Source organism: Neodiprion pinetum, chromosome 1 (genome assembly GCF_021155775.2).
Source record: "Neodiprion pinetum isolate iyNeoPine1 chromosome 1, iyNeoPine1.2, whole genome shotgun sequence".
Classification (NCBI taxonomy): Eukaryota; Metazoa; Arthropoda; class Insecta; order Hymenoptera; family Diprionidae; genus Neodiprion; species Neodiprion pinetum.
Genome location: NC_060232.1, coordinates 37986967 through 38002763, shown reverse-complemented (window position 1 = coordinate 38002763; position 15797 = coordinate 37986967). Strand labels below are relative to the sequence as shown.

The following is a 15797-nucleotide window of genomic DNA, read 5'->3' as shown; positions in this document are numbered from 1 at the left end:
ATGAACCAACAACCATTGACCCCTTTGTAACCGAAAAACAGAAAATTTGCTTCATAATTTCTCTACTGTTGGTCCCATGCACTGTTCGCTGCGTTTTTTGAGCTGCTGAGGGTCCAATTAGTCGGGAAAGAGTCGTACAAATTAATTCTGAGACGAAAGATTTTTTGGTCAAAAAAAAAGGAAGGTTAACCCCTTTGTATTTTTGGCGAAAATTTTCGCGATTTTGAAAAGTGCTGGAATCAATTTTTTCAGGCACTATTCCGACGTAATTCTGCGAGAGAAATCGATTGGGCGCAGTCCCAATACGCTGCGATCAACGCATCGAAAGTTACAGTCAAAAAACGAAAACCTGAATTTTCGACATTTTTCAGCTGAAGATCTTTTCGTCGTCATTCCTCTGCTGTTGGTCCCAGGCTCTTTCCGCTGCGTTTTTTGAGTTCCTGGGGGTCCAATTGGTCGGGAAAGAGTCGTACAAATTAATTCTGAGACGAAAGATTTTTTGGTCAAAAAAAAGGAAGGTTAACCCCTTTGTGTTTTTGGCGAAAATTTTCGCGATTCTGAAAAGTGCTGGAATAAATTCTTTGTGGCTCTATTTCGACGTAATTTTACAAGAGAAATCGATTAAGCGCAGTCCCAATACGCTGCGAGCAACGGATCAACAGTTACAGCCAAAAAACGAGGACCTGTGTTTTTCACATTTTTCAGCTGAAGATCTTTTCGTCGTCATTCCTCTGCTGTTGGTCCCAGGCTCTTTTCGCTGCGTTTTTTGAGTTCCTGGGGGTCCAATTGGTCGGGAAAGAGTCGTACAAATTAATTCTGAGACGAAAGATTTTTTGGTCAAAAAAAAAGGAAGGTTAACCCCTTCGTATTTTTGGCGAAAATTTTCGCGATTCTGAAAAGTGCTGGAATAAATTCTTTGTGGCTCTATTCCGACGTAATTTTACAAGAGAAATCGATTAAGCGCAGTCCCAATACGCTGCGAGCAACGGATCAACAGTTACAGCCAAAAAACGAGGACCTGTGTTTTTCACATTTTTCAGCTGAAGATCTTTGCGTCGTCATTCCTCTGCTGTTGGTCCCAGGCTCTTTCCGCTGCGTTTTTTGAGTTCCTGGGGGTCCAACTGGTCGGGAAAGAGTCGTACAAATTAATTCTGAGACGAAAGATTTTTTGGTCAAAAAAAAGGAAGGTTAACCCCTTTGTGTTTTTGGCGAAAATTTTCGCGATTCTGAAAAGTGCTGGAATAAATTCTTTGTGGCTCTATTCCGACGTAATTTCACAAGAGAAATCGATTAAGCGCAGTCCCAATACGCTGCGAGCAACGGATCAACAGTTACAGCCAAAAAACGAGGACCTGTGTTTTTCACATTTTTCAGCTGAAGATCTTTTCGTCGTCATTCCTCTGCTGTTGGTCCCAGGCTCTTTCCGCTGCGTTTTTTGAGTTCCTGGGGGTCCAATTGGTCGGGAAAGAGTCGTACAAATTAATTCTGAGACGAAAGATTTTTTGGTCAAAAAAAAAGGAAGGTTAACCCCTTTGTGTTTTTGGCGAAAATTTTCGCGATTTTTAAAAGTGCTGGAATAAATTCTTTGTGGCACTATTCCGACGTAGTTTTGCGAAAGGAATCGATTAAGCGCAGTCCCAATACGCTGCGAGCAACGGATCAACAGTTACAACCAAAAAACGAGAACCTGTCTTTTTCACATTTTTCAGCTGAAAATCTTTTCGCCGTCATTCCTCTGCTGTTGGTCCCAGGCTCTTTCCGCTGCGTTTTTCGAGTTCCTGGGGGTCCAATTGGTCGGGAAAGAGTCGTACAAATTAATTCTGAGACGAAAGATTTTTTGGTCAAAAAAAAAGGAAGGTTAACCCCTTCGTATTTTTGGCGAAAATTTTGGCGATTCTGAAAAGTGCTAGAATAAATTCTTTGTGGCTTTATTCCGACGTAGTTTTGCGAAAGGAATCGATTAAGCGCAGTCCCAATACGCTGCGAGCAACGGATCAACAGTTACAGCCAAAAAACGAGGACCTGTGTTTTTCACATTTTTCAGCTGAAGATCTTTTCGTCGTCATTCCTCTGCTGTTGGTCCCAGGCTCTTTCCGCTGCGTTTTTTGAGTTCCTGGGGGTCCAATTGGTCGGGAAAGAGTCGTACAAATTAATTCTGAGACGAAAGATTTTTTGGTCAAAAAAAAAGGAAGGTTAACCCCTTCGTATTTTTGGCGAAAATTTTCGCGATTCTGAAAAGTGCTGGAATAAATTTTTTGTGGCTCTATTCCGACGTAATTTTACAAGAGAAATCGATTAAGCGCAGTCCCAATACGCTGCGAGCAACGGATCAATAGTTACAGCCAAAAAACGAGGACCTGTGTTTTTCACATTTTTCAGCTGAAGATCTTTTCGTCGTCATTCCTCTGCTGTTGGTTCCAGGCTCTTTTCGCTGCGTTTTTTGAGTTCCTGGGGGTCCAATTGGTCGGGAAAGAGTCGTACAAATTAATTCTGAGACGAAAGATTTTTAGGTCAAAAAAAAAGGAAGGTTAACCCCTTTGTGTTTTTGGCGAAAATTTTCGCGATTTTTAAAAGTGCTGGAATAAATTCTTTGTGGCACTATTCCGACGTAGTTTTGCGAAAGGAATCGATTAAGCGCAGTCCCAATACGCTGCGAGCAACGGATCAACAGTTACAACCAAAAAACGAGAACCTGTCTTTTTCACATTTTTCAGCTGAAAATCTTTTCGCCGTCATTCCTCTGCTGTTGGTCCCAGGCTCTTTTCGCTGCGTTTTCTGAGTTCCTGGGGGTCCAGTTGGTCGGGAAAGGGTCATACAAATCAATTCCGAGACGAAAGATTTTTTGGTTAAAAAAAGGGAAGGCTAACCCCTTAGGATTTTTGGTGAAAATATGACGATTCCGAAAAATGTTTGAATTGCATCATCCGTTCGCTATATCGACGTAATTTTACGAGAGGACCTGATTGCGCCAAGGTCGAACACGCTGCGATCAACGGCCGAGGAGCGGCAACTGCAAAAACCAGGAACTGTTCAACAATTTTCCCAATCGCAGGTCCAACTCTGTTCTTGATATCCTCAGCGCATTCTTAAGGGTTCAGTCAGTCTCAGAAGAATCTTACAAATCGATTTCAGATGGAAAAATGTCCGTATCCAAAAACGCCAAAAAAGCAAGGTCAACCTCTTTTACCAATGTATCAAGAGCTTCGACCAAAATACGGGAAATTTGCACAGGAGTTGTGAAAAGGTCGGTAAGAAAAGTCACGAATATATAACTACCAAGTTTTAGCTGTTTATTTAATACGCCTCAATCTTAATACAAGTGTTGGGGTGTCAGTGTGTAGTATTTTAACAAGTTACCTAATAGTACTAAGTGAAAGTCGAAAAGAAATCCAAAAGTATGTTAACATTGAACATTTCGTAATATGTTTGAACATTAGAACAACACAAAGGATTGCAGTATATATTATATTAAGCAGAATATGAAAAATATTATATTAGACAGTCATTGTCGTAGTTAGTAAGTATATTTTAAGTTCTGGCTTGCGTACAAGCGCAACGCACCCCTGCAAGATACGATATGTTACATTTGATACTGTATCGCTGCTACTTTTTGTAACCTGGATTGAAACGAATAAATAATTGAATTTTCCAATATTTTATTCGCAATTTGTCAGTTGTTAATACCACGATAATTGGAACGCCTTTTTTGGAATCCTTGATATCTGGTTAGTCTAGGCAAAGTCGTATGAATGGATTCAGAGATGAAAGGTCTTTGGTGAAGAAATCCTGAAGAAAGGAAGGCCAACCCCTTCGGACTTGTGCTGAAAATTTCAACAATTATGAAAATGTTGGAATCAATTCTTCGTCGCACCATAGTGTATACCGTCGAAAGCACATATCGGGTAGTTTAATCACCGTTGTTCTAATTATTCGGCCCATTGTTGTGAATCGAAGCCGTGGTCGTCGATCACGATGAAGCGACAGGATAAGAAACCATGACGATAAGTCGAGTTGCTGTTTCCAATCCACCGGCTGAATACTCGATTGAAAATAAAGTAAGCATCGTACTTCTCACATCTGAAATAAGAAAAAAGGTGAATATGATCGGTACAAGGGTTTTATCACAAAATATATTCTATAATATCCGCGAAACTTGTTACTCGCAAAAGCGATATATTACAATTAGAACTCACAGTTTCTCCTATAAAGAAGATAACGCGATTGGTGACATCAATTTTCTCCATCCATTTCCGCAGCTGAGCTTCGTAATCAAGATGAAATAAACGACGCGCGCATATAGAATCGCAGCCATACATTACACGATGTTCCTCATCGCGTGGAAATACCGCCCGCGACACTAGACGCCCCCTCTTTCTTATCCCCCATGCATGAGCGAAAGGCAGAATCGCCCCCCGCAACTCCGTGCCTGCAAAAGTGCGAAGATTATACACGTATATATAAACTACAAGTTATAACACATATATATATACACACACATCTCGTATAATCCAATGCCGTTATTCTTTCGCACGAGGGCACGAAGAATTGTCTGCGCCCATATCGGCGAAGTGAGCAAATACCCCCCACCTCCATCCCATAGACGGGGCACGTCCGCCATTTTTTCACGTGTCTGTGCACGATTGCGCGTATGTGTAAAAGTGTGCACAACAAACGCACAAGCACGCGGGAGAAGGAGAAAAATCAATAACTCCATCGTGCATCCCGTGCCCCATTTCGGACCCCCCCCCCCCCACCCCCCTTTTGCCCTTATCCTAACGTTGTAAAGTACAGAGCGCGGGGGAGGGAGAGGAAAGAGGGTTAACACACGGTGCCGTTACCGCTGTTGCTGTTGCTGTTGCTGTTGCTGCAAGGTCGGCAGCCTTGCCTCTGCCCTTCCACGTCCTGGAAATCGACCATGCGTGATAGGGGGCGTAGGGAATCCCCGCGACAGACGGCAGTTGTGGTCGATTGCCCCCCTTTTTCTCCCCTCAGGCTTGCTTCCCTTGTGCTGCCCCCTTCGTGCCGAAAGAATCGCGGATCGAGCGACTTTTTTTTCAATCTTTCACGTTGTTTTTTTTCTTATATTATATGTGTATACATTTTTATTTTGTTTATTTTTTATTTTTATTTATTTTTTTTTTTTTTGCCTTGATTCAGAGGAAAGGAGAGAGCTGAGATTAGAATTAACCATTGCGCGGCATACCTATTGTTTGTAACACCGGTGTCGAACTAAGATCGTTCGAGACTCCACGTCAAAAATCATTGCTTAGAAACGGTGATATCTATTCGAATAATTTGAAAAAAATTCTGGGATACTCTTTAATTATGATATTTCAAGGCGAGTTGGATATCTTTGGTGAACTTAACTTTCGAATGTGGTGAAGAAATTCATAAAACAACAAAATAAAGGGAAATGAATCGTAACTCACTGAATTTTTAGCTTCAAGAAGAACAAAAAAACAAAAAGAAACAAAATATGGACATACTCCGAGATAGGAAAAAGGTATTTGTTTTGCGAATGAGTGAGATTGAATTTTTGGAATAAGAAAGAATTAACGATTTTTACGATATTTCATAATTTATCTTGGATCAAATCAGATTATTTTGGATACTTTTTATGTGGAATTTAAGGTGAACATGCCGTGGGATTATTTTGACCCCGGTGTGCAGCGTGAAGGCTAAGAAGTTGATGGACTGTAACCGGTACTGTACCTAGAAAAATGAAGTGTAGAGACAACTAGATTCTTCGTTGTGTGAAAGAAAAATTTGATTTCAAGAGCCTTTCGATTTTAGATAAATCAACCCAAATTTTATCAACAAAACAAACCAGTTCGTGGGAGCAAGAAGCTCCGTTGTTTGAATACCATCAGCGCTTCGTTTTTTCGGTTGCAATTGATGTGACGAAGTATGTGATTCGTAAAATTTGAACTCTTCCGAGGAACGATTTTCCTATATTTATACACAAATCGGCTGGATCAAAAAATCACAAATTCGCAATGTTACAATGATGTACTTTGCAGGCTGAATTTTGAGTTTCGAGAGTGTCACCGAAGGTGACAGTAAATGTACAATTAAGCTATTCTTTCTATGATGGTGTTTTGTAACCTGAATTAGTCCGAATCTTGATGATCGCCGGTGAATTCTGGAACCAATCGTGTACCTCGAATTGAATGGTAGGCATTTTTACAGCGGCCATTTTGATTATTTTCTGGCTTGCTGAATTCACGCGTCACGTGATTTATAGTAGGTTCGTTACAACATTCGCTAAGTCTTCGATTAATCTGGGCTTAACTACGAAATTATTTCACCCTGCAAGAAAGTTAAAAAAAATTTACGCCGAGTGTAATTTCACTATTTTTACGTGTATATTTTTGCTCGCGCTGCGATTATCGCATAATTTTTTTGAAAGTATCCGAAAAGAGATTTTAGGTGCCAATAAAAATGGTCGAGCAGTGATATGGATTGGAAAGAAGAGGTTGTTACACTGAGAGAAATTTTCAGTACCGGTTACCGCCCAGTCCTTAACTATTTTCATTTTTTATCACAATCGGAAAGATATTTTCTTGCAACTGTTGCGAAAATTTAACGCTTGTGCAACGATAAATCGACGTTAAATCCTTGTTTAACTAAAAAAGTAGATTAAACCTCAGAAACTGATTTTGCGTTGCGATAACCAAAAAAGGATCGACGATAGCGAAAAATGGTTTCGCGTACCTCGTTTTTCGTAATCCCAACAATATTCAAACAATTTTTTCAACGACACCTGTTTTACTCAATTCTTCTAGTCACTACGACAAATGAAATTTTTCTCAGTGTAGTTCTGTGAAATGAGCGCCGTCATATTTATTTTCGATATTCGATTTATTCGACTCTCGACATACATACGTACATAGTACAATACAAGTTGTACAAAGTGCATGGAGTTTCGCCAAGCAGAAACAACAATGGACGATAAATTGATATTCGAGACGGGTGTAACAGGATTATAACACTTTATTACTATGCCGTGCGTGCAGCCACCTCGAACGGCTCCTAACTTCCAGTGACCGTCGGTTTTTCCAAACTCTACGACACTCGGAGCATTTTCGGTTCTTTGTCTTCTCGGAGTCGCCGTGCACGTTGCTAAGTCAATGTTTAATTCAAGTCTAAACAGTCGCCGAGCTCCGTTACATTCTTTTACCGTACGCGACTTCTCAATATTTACAGCCGTGTACGAACGCTCAGCAGCTTCGGTCAGTCAATTAGTTTACCGATTATGAAAATAGTTGATAAAACAATTGTTCGAAATTGGATATCAGAGTTACTGGATTCTTTGTTTTTTTTTTTCTTATTTTATTTCAAAGATCTCACGATAAAAATTTATCTCCAATTTTAAAAAGAAAACGCGTTACTTTCGCATGTGGTATAATTTTAATACGCACGAACGAAGGCGAGGCAAGAATTAAAAATCTACTTGCTTTCAGCCGCTGGAAATGGAATTGAATAAATTCAAGAGAAGAAACGCAACATAGCGTGAAGGTGAAAATATAATATAATAATGCAGGTGTGCAAATGTTTAGGTATTTTTTATTCGTATGCATATGTGTGTGTGTGTGTACATCAGTTGGAAAGTGTGCCAATGACCCTTATTGCAACGCCTCTCAAGCATCGCGAAACGTGCAATTATTTGCCGCAAGGTAAAAGTTTCATGCAATTGACCAAATTTACCGAGAATTGTTTTTCACCTTATGCATGTACAGCTGCGCAGACGATTTTGCTGAGTTTACAGTACGAGACTTCGGTCGGCAGTAGTTCTCAACATCTCGAGTCTTCGTCCAAGTTTTCTCAGTTTTCACAGATTCGGTGAAATTTAGTAAAGTTTTTCGATTCACAAGAGTGCATGTTTCAATAACAGATAATTCCGAAGTTCGATTCTGGAGTTTAAATTTTCTCGTCGATTTCACCAGCATTTTTAACAAGTTACACAATAATCTCGGGTCAGCTTTCTTCTCCTATCACTCAAGCGGACCCGAGCCTGCGATTATTAATTTTTCCCCGAGTTTGAGCGAAGCGCGAAGTATGTAAGTAAGTTAATTTACGAGTTCTGTCAGAATTGAGGGATAAGTATAGGCAGCGCAAAAAGCTGCTGCAGGGTTATCAAGTTACACACCTCGGTACTGCTACAATGCTATGAAAGGTTATTGATTGTTTTGACTCGTAAATTTCAAACACGTTTAACGCTGCGGCATGTACGTCGTATACATATAGATATGTATATACAGATAGTTATATACAGACGTTTGGAACAAGCTTTTTTTCTATTTAACCACTTATATTTTTCGGATTCTAACTACTGCTCGAACACTGAACGCACATTGTTTACACTCTTGTCTCGATAATCTTAATCCTCTCGCGATAATTACACTTATAACTTTATCACCGCACGTATGGTTGATTTATCAAATTTACGGCTCACTTTTATTACACATGTACTCGAATAATCGTAACACTTTTAACTACTCTTGCGTCTTTGCACACTTCGTTCGACCGCATTCTATCCTGCAGTCGATACGGTGGATATGTAAAAAAATTATTTTCTACGAGCGAATTTGTGCAAAACGTAAGTAAACTAATCATCGCAAACGTTGCGCAGGTCTAAGTAATATTTTTCCTTTTTGTAATGCAAAGTGTCTCTTGATATCTTTTGTTGCTCTTACGTTTTCCACATCTTGTGAACAACTATAAATGCGACATTTTTTATGTACAATAAAAATTTTTTTTCTTATTTATATCTTTGTTATCGTACTTGCTTCGCCTTATTTTCCCAGTTGATAACACGTTATATGAAATATCCGATTTGTTAGTTCGTAATATTACAAACACATATGTATCGTATACACGATACAAAGCGATGTATTATGCATAGACACATCAAACTTGCGAACCGCTGCGTAGAGCCTGCGATTATGATTATTCAAATGTGATTCTGCTTATTGTTAAATCTCGATTGACATTTGCGCAAAGATCTCTGACGGCGTCTCGGTGATCTTGATTGATAGTTTAGAACAGCCACGCAGTTGCAGATAATTACACAAATTGCGATTTTGTTATGGTATATATTATAAACATATCGTACATACCGATAGACGGTAGGTAATACATTCTGCATGTACGATAATAAAACACGATGCTTGTCCGTTGAGGAATAAATATTAAAAACAAATTCAACGTACTGAATATTTATAAAATATCGCTCCCCCCTCCATGCTTTCTCTACATCGTCTGCGGCGTGGCGAAGCGACGATATTGAAATTGAAAATTACACCTAACAAGAAACCCTTTCGTGTCACGTGCCTGCCTCTCGCACTGAGAGAAATTTTTACTTCCGGTTACCGCTCAGTCCTTGACTATTTTCATTTTTTACCACGATCGAAAAATATATTTCTAGGTAGAAAATGAAAATTAGTTTTCCAGCCGTTACCGAAAAGTCTGGTATCCGTTACTGTTCTTTCTCATTACGATCACTGTTGCTATATTTTCTTGCAACCGTTGCGAAAATTTAACGCTTGTGCAAGAATAAATTGACGTTAAAGCCTTGTTTAACTAAAAAAGTACAGTAAACCTCAGAAACTGATTTTGCGTTGCAATAACCAAAAAAGGATCGACAATAATTTTTCGTTTTTCGTAATCCCAACAATATTCAAACTGTTTTTTTTTAACGATACCTGTTTTGCTGAATTTTTCTAGGTTGTAATTACAGATCGCATGTAAACGATCATCGAGTAGGTTGGACGATTTCCATTCTAAAAAATAAAATACGTTATAAATATTAATCAGGTATTCTATTCTCCTCTTTTGGCATAAAGGTCAATTTTAAGGAACCGATTATGCGCCAGGATCAGATTCAGTGTATCTGAAAAACGCTTCAGAGACTATTGGGACTTTCTTAGGCCTGCTTCGTTGCGAAAGCTTTTTAATCGCCAAACCTGGGCGTTGTAGTAAATTCGTCAAGCGGGAAAGAACACGCGAAGTTACGACACTGTGCACCCCACGGACCCGTGTCTGCACGGCTCGTTAACGAGCCCCCGTAGACGCGTGGCAAAGAAGGGGCCCATCGTGGTTGGGCCCACCGGGTCTTGCGGGCCCCTCGGCACGCGACCAGCTGTCCCGTCGTCCCGAGCCCTCCGAAGGGACGGCTGAATATTCAACGGGCTGGATTAGCTCAACTGCTCGGGGTCAATGGACTCGGTTTCTGTTGTATTTACTGAGACAGAACGAAGATATTTAGCACCGTAGCACTTTACTATTCGATGATGGTTTTGGTGAATGATTTTGAGAGGCGTACCTTATAACCATTGTTTGATCTTTTATGTAAATTATACACTACGCGAGATCTATGACGAGGTATTCACCGATCGCAATAAATTTTCACTAGTTGGAGTATAATTGAATATAAATTTTAGAGCGTTGTTTCACCTTGTTTGGAAATTTTACGCGTAAAATTATTGAAATTTATCAAGAATCGAACGGTGAAATTAAGCGGAAATTTTTGAAGTACATAAGTATCGTAAATTTTCTTTAACGGACGTTTTTTGATAATTGATCCGTATGTTATGCACGTGCATTTAGTTACCGATAATAAATAGATATCGTCAATATCGGTGAAACGACGACATTCCCGTTCGAGCTCAAAAGCATCGAGACAAATGAATTCGTCGTAGAAAAAATGACGACGGATTCGTTCGTCCGCAATGAGAAAAATTTCATTTCTTACAGTATCTAGAAAAATTGAGTAAAACAGGTATCGTTGAAAAAATTGTTTGAATATTGTTGGAATTAGGTAAAACGAGGTTCGCCTAACCATTTTGCGCTATCGTCGATCCTTTTTTGGTTACCGCAACGCAAAATCAGTTTCTGAGGTTTACTCCACTTTTTTAGTTAAACAAGGCTTTAACGTCAATTTATCGTTGCACGAGCGTTAAATTTTCGCATCAGTTGCAAGAAAATATAGCAACAGCGATCGTAATGAGAAAGAACAGTAACGGATAGAAAAGTAATTTTCATTTTCTACCTAGAACAATATTTTACGATTTTGGTAAAAAATGAAAATAGTTAAGGACTGAGCGGTAACGGGAATAAAAAATTTCTCTCAGTGTACTTATAATAGGTAGCAAAACACGTAGAATTAGATCGTGATTAGTAAAGCGTTGAAATTGAAACTGATACCGCAGTAACTCGATCCACATCACTGCGCATGATGCATAATACGTTGTAACTGATTAAGGAGAGAATAATCGTACGTAAGTGTTTCTTTCTTTTTTATTTTCACTTATTTTTCTCTCTCTCTCTCTCTCTCTCTCTCTCTTTTCTTTTTATCTTCATTCTTCCTCCGCCGGCCGAAGAGTAGGTAAGTGCGAATGTTTACGAGGCTGGTTTGCAGAGCTCGTGAAACGTGAAACTCTGGCCAACCGGTCGCTCGGTCGGAGTGAGCGCAAACCGCGTAGGCAAGGCGAAAGACGAAGAGGAAGACGAGGAAGAGGACGAGGGGCGAGAAAGGAAGGCTCTGAACCCGCTGCACAAGACTGCCCGCGATGGACTTTTATACCCACGTGTATTCAGGCGACCTACACACCCATCGGCTAAATGCGACACACATGGGAGACGCCTACGTCGCCGGTTCTCAGCCTCGCACCATTCCTCCTCTTCCTCCTCCTCATCCTCCTCACGTCGCCGCGGCGTGTGTATCTTTTACGGTCGCAAAAACACTCGAAAGTTAGTCCCAAGTTCCGGTTTAGTATACGTAGACATTCTTCGGCCTGTGATTATTCCCCTGCTCTTTACTGCCCGGCACTTGGCTGTAATGCACACTTTGAAAGACAAGGATTTTGGCTTCGGTATATTCACGATTTTATGAAACTTCGTACCGTGGTTGAGAAAATCACAGTTTAAAGGTTGCCGTAATTATCGCAGAAACTCGTATGTGACAGCTAATTTTCGCAGGATGAAACAATCCTGTTCATCGAATAATTTTTAACTCTGATATTCGCGCTTAATCGTATACTGTAAGATTGATAATTGTATAAACTCGTCGGTTTATGTTCGCCGCAGAAACAGGAAGCGTGTAATATGATTGTTATTAAATTTATCGACGATGATCGATTTCACACTTTGTGCATTAGTGTACAAGGTACTTACACCTATACTTCCCTCTTCACATGATAGAATTCAATCTGCGAAGAACCGATAATCAATTGTACCTTGAAGTTTCTCTCTCTCCTGAAAAATAATAGAACTACATTTGCATTTCGATAAATGGGAAGAAAACTAAATTTAATTATATATTGGTTTGGTTTTATAGCGATAGCGAAATAAAACGCTGGAGTTTTTTTTTTTTTTCTCTCTTTACGTATATAATCTGCACTTACTCAATACTCGAGTCAACTTTCAACACCGACTAGCGCGTATAACGTCAAACACAAGACGTCTAAAGACGTTTAACACGGTATCTGTAATGAAAAATGAGCAATTTATCAGACATGGATAGAAATTTTTTTTTTTTTCAAGTTACAGGCACCCATCACGTCTCGCAATTATGTCTCATCGCTTTACGTTGTGTATTTCGATTTTTAGCCTCGGGCAGATATTTCTCCGTGTTACACGTACAGCCGATAAGTTATACGAGGTTTATCTGAACGCCCACGCGGTGTTTTATAAATTTGGACACTTTAACGCGTCGACACCAATACGCGTGATAATAATAAAGAAAACTCGAAGGTGAAAATCGAGGTGTTGAATTTATACGTACAGCCTCCGGCGTGATGTTTGACCCCGTGTCACCTTTGCTTTAACCTTGACCAACTGTTGCGGCGTGGAACGATTATAAGTATAAAAAAAAGTGAGAGCTGCAAGATCACGCGGATTATGGAAAATGTAGTCTCATGGCTGAGGAAACCTCGTCGAAGATTTTGTGACGTGAATAATGAAGAAAAAGACAGAGAGAGAGAGAGAGAGAGAGGCCAAAAAAAATTCTAAAATAAAAATAAAATCACAAGAAGCCGATGCAAGTCCACTTCGATACGTTCTCAGTTTCGTCGTTCATCAGCTACGGGAAGCCCTCCCACTTCCGGTTGATCGAATAATATCCGAGGCAAGAGGCTAATAGTGATAATATGTGTTTAACGCTCGGAAAATTATTTCAACAAACAGCGTTGGATTCGGTAAATGGGACTAGAAGATGTTAAAAACCGTTGTGACACGTTCTCTGTATCCTTCGCACGAATTGAGATAAAAAAAACATACCGCGAGCCGCGATCGGATTATTAAAATTAAGCGAGAGCATCGTAATTTTGTTATTTCTTCCTGCAAACGCGTAGCGTGTGGGAGTGAAATTAAAAATATACGGTACGTGGCGATAAAAATCTGTCTTATTTGACAAGTGCGAAGGAGCGAATAGTTAGCTTTGAAAAATTGTGAGAGAACATAATACAGATTCGCTGAAGTTGTTGGCACTGTTTTTCGGAAAATACTGCAACACCGAAACGCGTGTACACCATTATTCATTAAAGCGACACGGTTTCGACCACTGCGAGAGAATTCCGACGGTTATAATAATAAAGCGTACACAGAGTATCAACTCGGTAACCGGAGCGCTTGAAAGTATCTGGCCGGAAAAACCTTCCATTCTTGCACTGAGAGAAATTTTTAGTTCCGGTTACCGTTCGGTCCTTAACTATTTTCATTTTTTACCACAACCGGAAAATACAGTTCTAGGTAGAAAATGAAAATTACTTTTCTATCCGTTACTGTTCTTTCTCATCACGATCGCTGTTGCTATATTTTCTTGCAACTGTTGCGAAAATTTAATGCTCGTGCTGCAATAAATTGACGTTAAAGCCTTGTTTAACTAAAAAAGTAGAGTAAACCTCAGAAACCGATTTTGCGTTGCAATAACCAAAAAAGAATCGACGATAGCGCAAAATGTTAACGCGTACCTCGTTTTTCGTAATTCCAACGATATTCAAACAGTTTTTTCAACGACACCTGTTTACTCAATTTTTCTGGTGACTTTAACAAATAACATATTTCTCAGCGTGTTTTCCCATCGTTAGGCTCTCTTCTCACCTTCGCCACTTTATACTCGTGAGCGGTACAACTTCCCGAGTCGCTTCTTACGAGGCCCGATCCCTCGGACGATCGTAAACAGCTCCGGTTTAGAGTTCTTCTCCTTTTTCCATCTTGGCTGTAACCCTTGCGCCGTCGGTTTAGAGTTGTTGACACGCAACGGAGGCTGCACAAGCAAAAGCACAAGCATCGGCATCAACGGTCCATGGGTAGGGAGCCAGCAGAGTTGAGGCAAGACTTATTCATAGGTTTAAATTTAAACGTTTGCCCCTGGGCCGTTCTTCTCTCCGACTTTCTTACGTAAGGACGACCTCTGAAGGGTGAGCCTCTTGCGGGGTGTTTAGAGACCCGCTCCGATTCGCCACTATTTCCACACTTCCATGTCCATTGGCCACTGCGGACGAGGGTCGCCAGAGAGACTAGGCTAAGATTGGTTCCGAGAATCGCGCCTACGATGGAAACCTGCCAAAACACGAATTACCAGCTGCGGGGGGTCTTTGCCGCACTGACAGGGGTTAAAAAGGGGTTAAAACCTCGCTCCGAGTCCGACAAAAGTCAGAAAAGTAGGCAAACCACTTTCCGGCCCTTCGTCGCGATCCCCGACCTTCCACTTCTCGTTCATTACCTGTCTTTTCTTCACTGAGAAAAATTTCATTTGTTACGGTAACTAGAAAAATTGAGTAAAACAGGTATCGTTGAAAAAACTGTTTGAATATCGTTGGAATTACGAAAAACGAGGTACGCGAAACCATTTTGCGCTATCGTCGATCCTTTTTTGGTTATTGCAACGCAAAATCAGTTTCTGGGGTTTACTCTACTTTTTTAGTTAAACAAGGCTTCAACGTCAATTTATCGTTGCACAAGCGTTAAATTTTCGCAACAGTTGTAAGAAAATGTAGCAACAGCGATCGTAATGAGAAAGAACAGTAACGGATAGAAAAGTAATTTTCATTTTCTACCTAGAACTATATTTTTCGATTGTCATAAAAAATGAAAACAGTCAAAGACTGAGCGGTAACCGGAAATAAAAATTTCTCTCAGTGTTTCTTTCGAAACGATTCCCTTCGTAGATGGAAAATCCGAAGCACGCGTTAAAATTGTGTGCCGTGAATTTGTTTCAAATCCCGCGGCTTCAGGTTTCAAAATGGCGGCCAACTGCAAGTGTTTCGAAACTTGATCATCCCGCAATTCTACGATATTCGTAAAATTCTATCTATGCAATACCTACAAGATGAGATCAGTTTACACCTTCTTCGATTTTTAACCACATAAATATCTCGATGCTCATTGTTCGATTCCTTGTTTCGAGCCGTCGCTTCAGGGATGAATCTGACAATGCGCGTCGAGATTCCAGACCTTGAGAAACGGAACCGTACAATCTCGCCCAAGAGGCGGTGTGTGAAAGGTGTTGGAGAACGGGAGTGAAGAATGCAGCAGGAAAGGAGACCCTGACTTACTGACCCTTTTACGTCTTTGGTCTTCGCGGCCTCCAGACGCGTCGTCGTCGTCGTGGTGTCGTAAAGTTTGTAAACACGCGTGCAGTCCGTAAGCATAGAGTTATAATAAGTAAGTATAAATTAATTACTGCGGATTTAACAGGCGGTAGGTGTAACAAATCGGCGGTGATTAATCAAACAATACTTTATCCACACTCGATCGAAGCGTACATATAACGATTAAAACGAGCGTGCGATTTA

The 15797-nt window shown here is 40.3% G+C and overlaps 1 long non-coding RNA gene across 10 annotated transcripts in view; it reads right to left on the bottom strand.

Moving 5' to 3' along the window:
* Positions 1-3269: 3269 nt before the first annotated feature.
* Positions 3270-15797, bottom strand: part of LOC124219172 (uncharacterized) — a 76209-nt gene continuing 63681 nt past the window's right edge. For 7 of the 10 annotated variants that reach the window (XR_006883331.1, XR_006883329.1, XR_011177716.1 and 4 more), the window contains 5 exons: positions 12405-12485; positions 12175-12255; positions 4194-4426; positions 3916-4077; positions 3270-3821 (listed from right to left, as the gene is read on the bottom strand). This is a non-coding gene — a long non-coding RNA (uncharacterized lncRNA). Of the gene's footprint in view, positions 3822-3915; positions 4078-4193; positions 4427-4838; positions 5713-12174; positions 12256-12404; positions 12486-14100; positions 14507-15797 lie in introns of those variants that run through there. The other 3 variants (XR_011177715.1, XR_006883332.2, XR_011177718.1) reach the window with 3 other exon arrangements.